Raw genomic sequence first — 12,356 nt, forward strand, 5'->3', positions numbered from 1 at the left:
GTGCAGGAGTTCCTGTGGTGCAGATAGCAGGTGCAGGGACGCAGGTGGAATTACTTCAGGTGTGGAAGAACATTGACTGTAATGTGTTGGTGATGCCCCCTGGAGGTGATGTAAGGAATCGTGTAGGCCTACCTCCCACTGCTAAATTTTGGACATTCTTTGAAGTACAGTAGCCTACATTTCAACACATGAGAGAAACTGAGAACAACTTACTACTATTTTTTGAACAAAGCAGAAAATATGGACAATATCACTTTGTAATAGAACATTATCATGAATATTATGAAATAATTTTGTAAGCACATAATTCAGAACTTCACCTAATATACAATTATGGTGAAAAATTATTTAATTTTCAAGTATGACCATGGCCAAAACTATTTGCCTGTTTTTTGGGGGGAATTTAACTTTTCCATTATACCTACAAACACTATAATATACACTATAAAATATATTTTACGAAAAAGATCACCAGTTTATCAAAGTAATATAGAATATTGATGACCAGTCAGCCATGCCTTTCCCTAGTGCTCATCAGAGAAAGAAAAAAAAAAAAATAAAAAGTTTGAGCTGGGAGACAAGCAAATAAGTACCAGAAAGCAACAGAAGTTCTCTCAAGCAGAAAGGTGAACTCATCCAGACAGACGGGGATAAACAAAGACATCTGGTGCCACTAGAGTTCGCTGTTCTCTTATGGCACCCTCTGCAGTTTCCAGTTTCCATGGCGCTGCATCCCTTCTGCTCACACATCATTGGGTGAAACCCACCAGCAGCTACCTATAATCCGATTGGCTGTTGATGTGGTCATCATACTGTACTAGTGCAGTGCCTGTTGAAAATGTGCCTGTTTGGAACAGGCTGGTTGCTTGGCCTGTGGTATTGCTGCTTGTAGAATTCTTCAAAACCAAATTGTACCCCAGAATTATTTACAAACCACTTAATATGCTACTCTATAGCCTACTACTGACTTACAGTGTAGGCTACTTCTACATCAGAGGAAGACATTGTACTACTATATTTACCTGACAGAGAACGCTGCAGATTCAGAATGTAATCACAAAATATCACAATGAAAATGTGGAGTAATCAGACATCAGCCTCATGGACTCATGGCAGTGTGCTACCCAACTGGCCCGTTATGAGAGCTAATCAGCACATATCTGCGTTCATCTACCACCAGAACCGGGCTGTGTGTACGCACCCGGAGGGAGAGAGAGAGAGAGAGAGAGAGAGAGAGAGAGAGAGAGAGAGTTTACTCTGCCTTCTCATTTAGTCCTCTACTTCATGGGGTTTTTTCATGTTTGTTTTTTGTTGCTTTTGTCTTTGTTTTCTTTCTTACATTTGACACTGGAATTTGACTATATATATATACAGTGGGGGAAATAAGTATTTGACCCCTTGCTGATTTTGCAGGTTTGCCCACTTACAAAGAATGCAAAAATCTACAATTTTAATCATATGTACATTCTAACAGTGAAAGACAGAATCCCAAAGAAAATTCCAGAAAATCACATCATATGAATTTATTAAAATTGATAACCATCTGATGAGGAAAAACAAGTATTTGACCCCCTGGACAAACAGCATGTTAATATTTTGTAGAAAAGCCATTATTGGCCAGCACAGATGTCAAACGGTTTTTATAGTTGGTGACAAGGTTTGTGCACATTTCGGCAGGGATCCTCCCTGCAGACAGCCTCCAAATCATTCAGGTTCGAGGTTCAATGGCAACTTGAATTTTAAGCTCCCTCCAAAGATTTTCAATCAGATTCAGGTCTGGAGACTGGCTAGGCCACTCCAGAACCTTGATGTGCTTCTTCTTCAGCCACTCTTTTGTTGCTTTGGCGGTGTGCTTAGGGTCGTTGTCGTGCTGAAACACCCATCCTCGACCCATCTTCAGCTCTCTCACTGAGGGAAGGAGATGTCGGTCCAGAATTCCACGATACATGGCCCCGTCCATCCTCCCCTCGATGGAGTTGTCCCGTCCCCTTGGCTGAAAAGCACCCCCAAAGCATGATGTTGCCACCACCATGCTTGATGGTGGGGATGGTGTTCTTTGGGTTGTACTCGGTGTTGTTTGCCCTTCAAACACACGAGTTGAGTTGAGGCCAAAAAGTTCTATTTTGGTCTCATCTGACCCATCACCTTCTTCCAGGCCTCTTCTGAGTCGTCCAGGTGGTGAATGGCGAACTTCATGCGGGCCTGTACATGTTTCTTCTTGAGCAGGGGGACCTTGCGGGCGCTGCAGGATTTCAATCCATGGGCGTAGTGTGTTACCAACCGTTTTTTTGTAACTGTGGTCCCAGCTGCCTTCAGTTGATTCATCAGTTCCCCCTTGTGGTTTTGGGATGATTCCTCACCATTCGCATGATCAGGGACACCCCACGAGGCAAGATCTTGTGTAGAGGCCCAGACCGAGGGAGGTTGGCGGTGGTGTGGTGCTTCTTCCATTTCTGATAACTGCACCGACAGTTGATCTTTTCTCTCCAAGTTGCTTTCCGATTCTCTTGTAGCCCATTCCAGCCTTGTGCAGATCAACAATCTTGTCCCTGATGTCCGTAGAAAGCTCTTTGGTCTTGCCCATGGTGGTGATGTTGGATGCTGGTTGTTTGGGTGTTGACAGGTGTCTTTTATACAGGTAACGAGGTGAGGCAGGTGTATTTGATGTAGATAATTGGTTCGGATTGGGGCTGTGTCTTAAAGAAAGACTAACTGGCTTGTAGGAGCCAGAATACTTGCTGTTTGTCCAGGGGGTCAAATACTTGTTTTCCTCATCAGATGGTTATCAATTTTAATAAATTCATATGATGTGATTTTCTGGAATTTTCTTTGGGATTCTGTCTTTCACTGTTAGAATGTACATATGATTAAAATTGTAGATTTTTGCATTCTTTGTAAGTGGGCAAACCTGCAAAATCAGCAAGGTCAAATACTTATTTCCCCACTGTATATATATGACTATATATATATATATATATATATATATATATATATATATATATATATATATATATATAGTCATATATATATACTGTTGTTGCTCAATGAATTGTATGTATGTATTTCTTCTCACATTATTATACTTGATGAGGGGATTTAATTCGCGGTGGTACTTTGGCAACGGTAATGTTATTAGTGTTGTAAATTAGAAAGTCAGAAAACTGATGTGTCTGCCTTTTCAACTTTGAGATTTCCTCGCATTGCACAGCGCTGTGAAGGAATAATCTCCAAGATTATGTTATCTTCTGCCAGCTCACAGCAATTGAAAAAAAAACACATTTTGCATTTTAGTCTGGAAATAGCTCACTTAGGAGAGCATTAGACTGAAGAGCTAAAAGTTTCTGGTTCAATCCTGGGATTTGGCAGCATTGGATTGGTGTTTTGGCGACAAATGTTTAGAAATGCTATTCATGTTTGTCACTAAATTCCCTATGAGGTTCCGTTGGTGTGTGGAAAGTTGCTGTTTTCTGAAATGTCTGTCGTTTTTTCAAGATGCGACACGTTTTGCATTTCAGTCTGGAAATAGCTAGTTAGGAGACTGTTAGACTGAAGAGCTAACGGTCCCTGGTTCAATCCTGGGATTTGGCAGCATTTTTTTGGGGGACAAATGTTTAGTTTGTCACTAAATTCCCTATGAGGTTCTGTTGGAACCCACCACGTTTGGCATTTTAGTCTGGAAATAGCTCACTTAGGAGACCATTTGACTAAAGAGATGAAGGTTTCTGGTTCAATCCTGGGATTTGGCAGCATTGAATTGGTGATTTGGCGACAAATGTTTAGAAATGCTAGTCCAGTTTGTCACTAAATTCCCTATGAGGTTCCGTTGGAACCCATACATTTTACCAATGGTTGATTGTTCACTAAATGGATGACTGGACGGACACACTGTCCACAGGGAGTTGATGACGGGACGTTGCGGCAGTGGTTCTCCTCAATGTGGAAGGACCTCGGAGCAGCTCTGCTGGGCCATTTCTGTCTCTCTCTGCAGCAACAGTTGATCTTTTTAGTTTTCCAGTGAACAGCTGGTATGGAAAGTTGCTGTTTTCTGAAATGTCTGTCGTTTTTTCAGGATATTTTGTTTTCTTCGTAACAGCCACCCCATTCTGTGCTTTTTCCTGAAATAGCTCAGTTGAGAAAGCGTTAGACTGAAGATCAAAAGGTTTCTGGTTCAATCCTGGGATTCGGCAGTATTGTACTGTTCTGTTGGCGACACATTGTTAGCAATGCTGGTCCTGTTTTGGTTTCTGCGTAATGGGCACCACATTTTTCACTTTAGTCTGGAAATAGCTCAGTTAGGAGAGCATTGAACTGAAAAGCTAAAGGTTGTTGGTTCAATCCTGGGATTTGGCAGCATTGATTTGGTGTTTTGCCGAAAAATGTTTAGGTTGTCACTAAATTCCCTATGAGGTTCCATTGGAAGCCACCACATTCTGCATTTTAGTCTGGAAATAGCTCACTTAGGAGATCGTTAGACTGAAGAGCTAAAGGTCCCTGGTTTAATCCTGGGATTTGGCAGCATTGCTTTGGCGACAAATGTTTAGTTTGTCACTAAATTCCCTATGAGGTTCCGTTGGAAGCCACCACATTCTGCATTTTAGTCTGGAAATAGCTCACTTAGGAGATCGTTAGACTGAAGAGCTAAAGGTCCCTGGTTTAATCCTGGGATTTGGCAGCATTGCTTTGGCGACAAATGTTTAGTTTGTCACTAAATTCCCTATGAGGTTCCGTTGGAACCCACCACGTTTTGCATTTCAGTCTGGAAATAGGTCAGTTAGGAGAGCATTAGCCTAAAAAGCTAAAGGTCTCTGGTTCAATTCTGGGATTTGGCAGCATTGGGTCGGTGTTTTGGCGACAAATGTTTAGAAATGCTAGTTCAGTTTGTCACTAAATTCTCTATGAGGTTCTGTTGGAACCCATACGTTTTACCAGTGTTTTTTGTTTACTAAATGGATGACTGGGACGGAGACACTGTCCACAGGAGTTGATGACGGAACGTTGCAGCAGTGGTTCTCCCCGATTTGGAAGGACCACGGAGCAGCTCTGCTGGGCCATTTCTGTCTCTCTCTGCAGCAACAGTTGAACTTTTTAGTTTTCCAGTGAACAGCCCCCCCTAATGGTGTGTGGAAAGTTGCTGTTTTCTGAAATGTGTCGTTTTTTCAAGATGTTTTGTTTTCATCGTAACTGCCACCCCGTTCTGTGCTTTTTGCTGATATAGCTCAGTTGGGAGAGCGTTAGCCTGAAGATCAAAAGGTCACTGGTTCAATCAAGGGATTCGGCAGCATTGGTCTGTTCTGTTGGCGACACTTAGTTAGCAATGCTGGTCTTGTTTTGGTTTCTGCCTGATGGGCACCACGTTTTTCACTTTAGTCTGGAAATAGCTCAGTTAGTAGACCGTTAGATTGAAGAGCTAAAGGTCCCTGGTTCTGCAGCAACAGTTGATCTTTTTAGTTTTCCAGCGAACAGCCTGTTCTGTTGGCGACACATAGTTAGCAATGCTGGTCCTTTTTTGGTTTCTGCCTGATGGGCACCATGTTTTTCACTTTAGTCTGGAAATAGCTCAGTTAGGAGAGCGTTAGACTGAAGATATAAAGGTTTCTGGATCAATCCTGGGATGTGGCAGCGTTGTTTTGGCGACAAATGTTTAGTAGGTTGTTACTAAATTCCCTATGAGGTTCGGTTGGAACCCACCATGTTTTGCATTTCAGTCTGGAAATAGCTCAGTTAGGAGACTGTTAGACTGAAGAGCTAAAGGTTCCTGGTTCAATCCTGGGATTTGGCAGCATTGTTTTGGCGACAAATGTTTAGTTTGTAACTAAATTCCCTATGAGGTTCCTTCGGAACCCATACGTTTTACCAATGGTTGATTGTTTACTAAATGGATGACTGGACGGACACACTGTCCACAGGGAGTTGATGACGGGATGTTGCGGCAGTGGTTCTCCTCGATGTGGAAGGACCTCGGAGCAGCTCTGCTGGGCCATTTCTGTCTCTCTCCGCAGCAACAGTTAATCTTTTTAGTTTTCCAGCGAACAGCCCCCCCTTATGGTGTGTGGAAAGTTGCTGTTTTCTGAAATGTCTGTCGTTTTTTGATGATGCGACACGTTTGGCGTTTCAGTCTGGAAATAGCTCAGTTAGGAGACTGTTAGACTGAAGAGCTAAAGGTCCCTGGTTCAATCCTGGGATTTGGCAACATTTTTTTTGGCGACAAATGTTTAGTTTGTCACTAAATTCCCTATGAGGTTCTGTTGGAACCCACCACGTTTGGCATTTTAGTCTGGAAATAGCTCACTTAGGAGACCGTTAGACTGAAGAGATGAAGGTTTCTGGTTCAATCCTGGGATTTGGCAGCATTGAATTGGTGTTTTGGCGACAAATGTTTAGAAATGCTAGTCCAGTTTGTCACTAAATTCCCTATGAGGTTCCGTTGGAACCCATACGTTTTACCAATGGTTGATTGTTCACTAAATGGATGACTGGACGGACACACTGTCCACAGAGAGTTGATGACGGGACGTTGCGGGAGTGGTTCTCCTCAATGTGGAAGGACCTCGGAGCAGCTCTGCTGGGCCATTTCTGTCTCTCTCTGCAGCAACAGTTGATCTTTTTAGTTTTCCAGTGAACAGCTGGTATGGAAAGTTGCTGTTTTCTGAAATGTCTGTCGTTTTTTCAGGATGTTTTGTTTTCTTCGTAACAGCCACCCCATTCTGTGCTTTTTGCTGAAATAGCTCAGTTGGAAAAGCATTAGACTGAAGATCAAAAGGTCTCTGGTTCAATCCTGGGATTTGGCAGCATTGCTTTGGCGACAATTTTTTAGTTTGTCACTAAATTCCCTATGAGGTTCCGTTGGAACCCACCACATTCTTGCATTTCAGTCTGAGAATAGCTCAGTTAGGAGACTGTTAGACTGAAGAGCTAAAGGTCCCTGGTTCAATCCTGGGATTTGGCAGCATTGTTTTGGCGACAAATGTTTAGTTTGTAACTAAATTCCCTATGAGGTTCCGTTGGAACCCATACGTTTTACCAATGGTTGATTGTTTACTAAATGGATGACTGGACGGACACACTGTCCACAGGAGTTGATGACGGATGTTGCGGCAGTGGTTCTCCTCGATGTGGAAGGACCTCGGAGCAGCTCTGCTGGGCCATTTCTGTCTCTCTCCGTCAGCAACAGTTAATCTTTTTAGTTTTCCACTGAACAGCCCCCCCCTTATGGTGTGTGGAAAGTTGCTGTTTTCTGAAAAATGTCTGTCACTTTTTTGAAGATGCGACACGTTTTGCATTTCAGTCTGGAAATAGCTCAGTTAGGAGACTGTTAGACTGAAGAGCTAAAGGTTCCTGGTTCAATCCTGGGATTTGGCAACATTTTTTTTGGCGACAAATGTTTAGTTTGTCACTAAATTCCCTATGAGGTTCTGTTGGAACCCACCACGTTTTTGGCATTTTAGTTCTGGAAATAGCTCACTTAGGAGACCGTTAGACTGAAGAGATGAAGGTTTCTGGTTGGTTCCTGGGATTTGGCAGCATTGAATTGGTGTTTGGCGACAAATGTTTTAGTTTTCAGTCCAGTTTGTCACTAAATTCCCTATGAGGTCGCTTTTTTGGAACCCATACGTTTACCAATGGTTGATTGTTCACTAAATGGATGACTGGACGGGACACTGTTCAGGGAGTTGACAGGTTTCGGACACATTGGTTCTGCGGCAGTGGTTCTCCTCAATGTGGAAGGACCTCGGAGCAGCTCTGCTGGGCCATTTCTGTCTCTCTCTGCAGCAACAGTTGATCTTTTTAGTTTTCCAGTGAACAGCTGGTATGGAAAGTTGCTGTTTTCTGAAATGTCTGTCGTTTTTTTCAGGATGTTTTGTTTTCTTGTAACAGCCACCCCATTCTGTGCTTTTTGCTGAAATAGCTCAGTTGGAAAAGCATTAGACTGAAGATCAAAAGGTTTCTGGTTCAATCCTGGGATTTGGCAGCATTGCTTTGGCGACAATTTTTTAGTTTGTCACTAAATTCCCTATGAGGTTCCGTTGGAACCCACCACATTCTTGCATTTCAGTCTGAGAATAGCTCAGTTAGGAGACTGTTAGACTGAAGAGCTAAAGGTCCCTGGTTCAATCCTGGGATTTGGCAGCATTGTTTTGGCGACAAATGTTTAGTTTGTAACTAAATTCCCTATGAGGTTCCGTTGGAACCCATACGTTTTACCAATGGTTGATTGTTTACTAAATGGATGACTGGACGGACACACTGTCCACAGGGAGTTGATGACGGGATGTTGCGGCAGTGGTTCTCCTCGATGTGGAAGGACCTCGGAGCAGCTCTGCTGGGCCATTTCTGTCTCTCTCCGCAGCAACAGTTAATCTTTTTAGTTTTCCAGCGAACAGCCCCCCCTTATGGTGTGTGGAAAGTTGCTGTTTTCTGAAATGTCTGTCGTTTTTTGAAGATGCGACACGTTTTGCATTTCAGTCTGGAAATAGCTCAGTTAGGAGACTGTTAGACTGAAGAGCTAAAGGTCCCTGGTTCAATCCTGGGATTTGGCAACATTTTTTTTTGGCGACAAATGTTTAGTTTGTCACTAAATTCCCTATGAGGTTCTGTTGGAACCCACCACGTTTGGCATTTTAGTCTGGAAATAGCTCACTTAGGAGACCGTTAGACTGAAGAGATGAAGGTTTCTGGTTCAATCCTGGGATTTGGCAGCATTGAATTGGTGTTTTGGCGACAAATGTTTAGAAATGCTAGTCCAGTTTGTCACTAAATTCCCTATGAGGTTCCGTTGGAACCCATACGTTTTACCAATGGTTGATTGTTCACTAAATGGATGACTGGACGGACACACTGTCCACAGGAGTTGATGACGGGACGTTGCGGCAGTGGTTCTCCTCAATGTGGAAGGACCTCGGAGCAGCTCTGCTGGGCCATTTCTGTCTCTCTCTGCAGCAACAGTTGATCTTTTTAGTTTTCCAGTGAACAGCTGGTATGGAAAGTTGCTGTTTTCTGAAATGTCTGTCGTTTTTTCAGGATGTTTTGTTTTCTTCGTAACAGCCACCCCATTCTGTGCTTTTTGCTGAAATAGCTCAGTTGGAAAAGCATTAGACTGAAGATCAAAAGGTCTCTGGTTCAATCCTGGGATTTGGCAGCATTGCTTTGGCGACAATTTTTTAGTTTGTCACTAAATTCCCTATGAGGTTCCGTTGGAACCCACCACATTCTTGCATTTCAGTCTGAGAATAGCTCAGTTAGGAGACTGTTAGACTGAAGAGCTAAAGGTCCCTGGTTCAATCCTGGGATTTGGCAGCATTGTTTTGGCGACAAATGTTTAGTTTGTAACTAAATTCCCTATGAGGTTCCGTTGGAACCCATACGTTTTACCAATGGTTGATTGTTTACTAAATGGATGACTGGACGGACACACTGTCCACAGGGAGTTGATGACGGGATGTTGCGGCAGTGGTTCTCCTCGATGTGGAAGGACCTCGGAGCAGCTCTGCTGGGCCATTTCTGTCTCTCTCTGCAGCAACAGTTAATCTTTTTAGTTTTCCAGCGAACAGCCCCCCCTTATGGTGTGTGGAAAGTTGCTGTTTTCTGAAATGTCTGTCGTTTTTTGAAGATGCGACACGTTTTGCATTTCAGTCTGGAAATAGCTCAGTTAGGAGACTGTTAGACTGAAGAGCTAAAGGTCCCTGGTTCAATCCTGGGATTTGGCAACATTTTTTTTTGGCGACAAATGTTTAGTTTGTCACTAAATTCCCTATGAGGTTCTGTTGGAACCCACCACGTTTGGCATTTTAGTCTGGAAATAGCTCACTTAGGAGACCGTTAGACTGAAGAGATGAAGGTTTCTGGTTCAATCCTGGGATTTGGCAGCATTGAATTGGTGTTTTGGCGACAAATGTTTAGAAATGCTAGTCCAGTTTGTCACTAAATTCCCTATGAGGTTCCGTTGGAACCCATACGTTTTACCAATGGTTGATTGTTCACTAAATGGATGACTGGACGGACACACTGTCCACAGGGAGTTGATGACGGGACGTTGCGGCAGTGGTTCTCCTCAATGTGGAAGGACCTCGGAGCAGCTCTGCTGGGCCATTTCTGTCTCTCTCTGCAGCAACAGTTGATCTTTTTAGTTTTCCAGTGAACAGCTGGTATGGAAAGTTGCTGTTTTCTGAAATGTCTGTCGTTTTTTCAGGATGTTTTGTTTTCTTCGTAACAGCCACCCCATTCTGTGCTTTTTGCTGAAATAGCTCAGTTGGAAAAGCGTTAGACTGAAGATCAAAAGGTTTCTGGTTCAATCCTGGGATTTGGCAGCATTGTATTGGCGTTTTGGCGACAATTTTTTAGTTTGTCACTAAATTCCCTATGAGGTTCAGTTGGAACCCACCACATTCTTGAATTTCAGTCTGGAAATAGCTCAGTTAGGAGACTGTTAGACTAAAGAGCTAAAGGTCCCTGGTTCAATCCTGGGATTTGGAAGCATTGTTTTGGCGACAAATGTTTAGTTTGTAACTAAATTCCCTATGAGGTTCCTTCGGAACCCATACGTTTTACCAATGGTTGATTGTTTACTAAATGGATGACTGGACGGACACACTGTCCACAGGGAGTTGATGACGGACGTTGCGGCAGTGGTTCTCCTCAATGTGGAAGGACCTCGGAGCAGCTCTGCTGGGCCATTTCTGTCTCTCTCTGCAGCAACAGTTGATCTTTTTAGTTTTCCAGTGAACAGCTGGTATGGAAAGTTGCTGTTTTCTGAAATGTCTGTCGTTTTTTCAGGATGTTTTGTTTTCTTCGTAACAGCCACCCCATTCTGTGCTTTTTCCTGAAATAGCTCAGTTGGGAAAGTGTTAGACTGAAGATCAAAAGGTTTCTGGTTCAATCCTGGGATTCGGCAGTATTGTACTGTTCTGTTGGCGCCACATTGTTAGCAATGCTGGTCCTGTTTTGGTTTCTGCGTAATGGGCACCACATTTGTCACTTCAGTCTGGAAATAGCTCAGTTAGGAGAGCATTGAACTGAAAAGCTAAAGGTTGTTGGTTCAATCCTGGGATTTGGCAGCATTGGTTTGGTGTTTTGCCGAAAAATGTTTAGGTTGTCACTAAATTCCCTATGAGGTTCCATTGGAAGCCACCACATTCTGCATTTTAGTCTGGAACTAGCTCACTTAGGAGATCGTTAGACTGAAGAGCTAAAGGTCCCTGGTTCAATCCTGGGATTTGGCAGCATTGTTTTGGCGACAAATGTTTAGTTTGTAACTAAATTCCCTATGAGGTTCCGTTGGAACCCATACGTTTTACCAATGGTTGATTGTTTACTAAATGGATGACTGGACGGACACACTGTCCACAGGGAGTTGATGACGGGATGTTGCGGCAGTGGTTCTCCTCGATGTGGAAGGACCTCGGAGCAGCTCTGCTGGGCCATTTCTGTCTCTCTCCGCAGCAACAGTTAATCTTTTTAGTTTTCCAGCGAACAGCCCCCCCTTATGGTGTGTGGAAAGTTGCTGTTTTCTGAAATGTCTGTCGTTTTTTGAAGATGCGACACGTTTTGCATTTCAGTCTGGAAATAGCTCAGTTAGGAGACTGTTAGACTGAAGAGCTAAAGGTCCCTGGTTCAATCCTGGGATTTGGCAACATTTTTTTTGGCGACAAATGTTTAGTTTGTCACTAAATTCCCTATGAGGTTCTGTTGGAACCCACCACGTTTGGCATTTTAGTCTGGAAATAGCTCACTTAGGAGACCGTTAGACTGAAGAGATGAAGGTTTCTGGTTCAATCCTGGGATTTGGCAGCATTGAATTGGTGTTTTGGCGACAAATGTTTAGAAATGCTAGTCCAGTTTGTCACTAAATTCCCTATGAGGTTCCGTTGGAACCCATACGTTTTACCAATGGTTGATTGTTCACTAAATGGATGACTGGACGGACACACTGTCCACAGGGAGTTGATGACGGGACGTTGCGGCAGTGGTTCTCCTCAATGTGGAAGGACCTCGGAGCAGCTCTGCTGGGCCATTTCTGTCTCTCTCTGCAGCAACAGTTGATCTTTTTAGTTTTCCAGTGAACAGCTGGTATGGAAAGTTGCTGTTTTCTGAAATGTCTGTCGTTTTTTCAGGATGTTTTGTTTTCTTCGTAACAGCCACCCCATTCTGTGCTTTTTGCTGAAATAGCTCAGTTGGAAAAGCGTTAGACTGAAGTTCAAAAGGTTTCTGGTTCAATCCTGGGATTTGGCAGCATTGTATTGGCGTTTTGGCGACAATTTTTTAGTTTGTCACTAAATTCCCTATGAGGTTCCGTTGGAACCCACCACATTCTTGAATTTCAGTCTGGAAATAGCTCAGTTAGGAGACTGTTAGACTAAAGA

Source organism: Perca flavescens, chromosome 24 (assembly GCF_004354835.1).
Source record: "Perca flavescens isolate YP-PL-M2 chromosome 24, PFLA_1.0, whole genome shotgun sequence".
Classification (NCBI taxonomy): domain Eukaryota; kingdom Metazoa; phylum Chordata; class Actinopteri; order Perciformes; family Percidae; genus Perca; species Perca flavescens.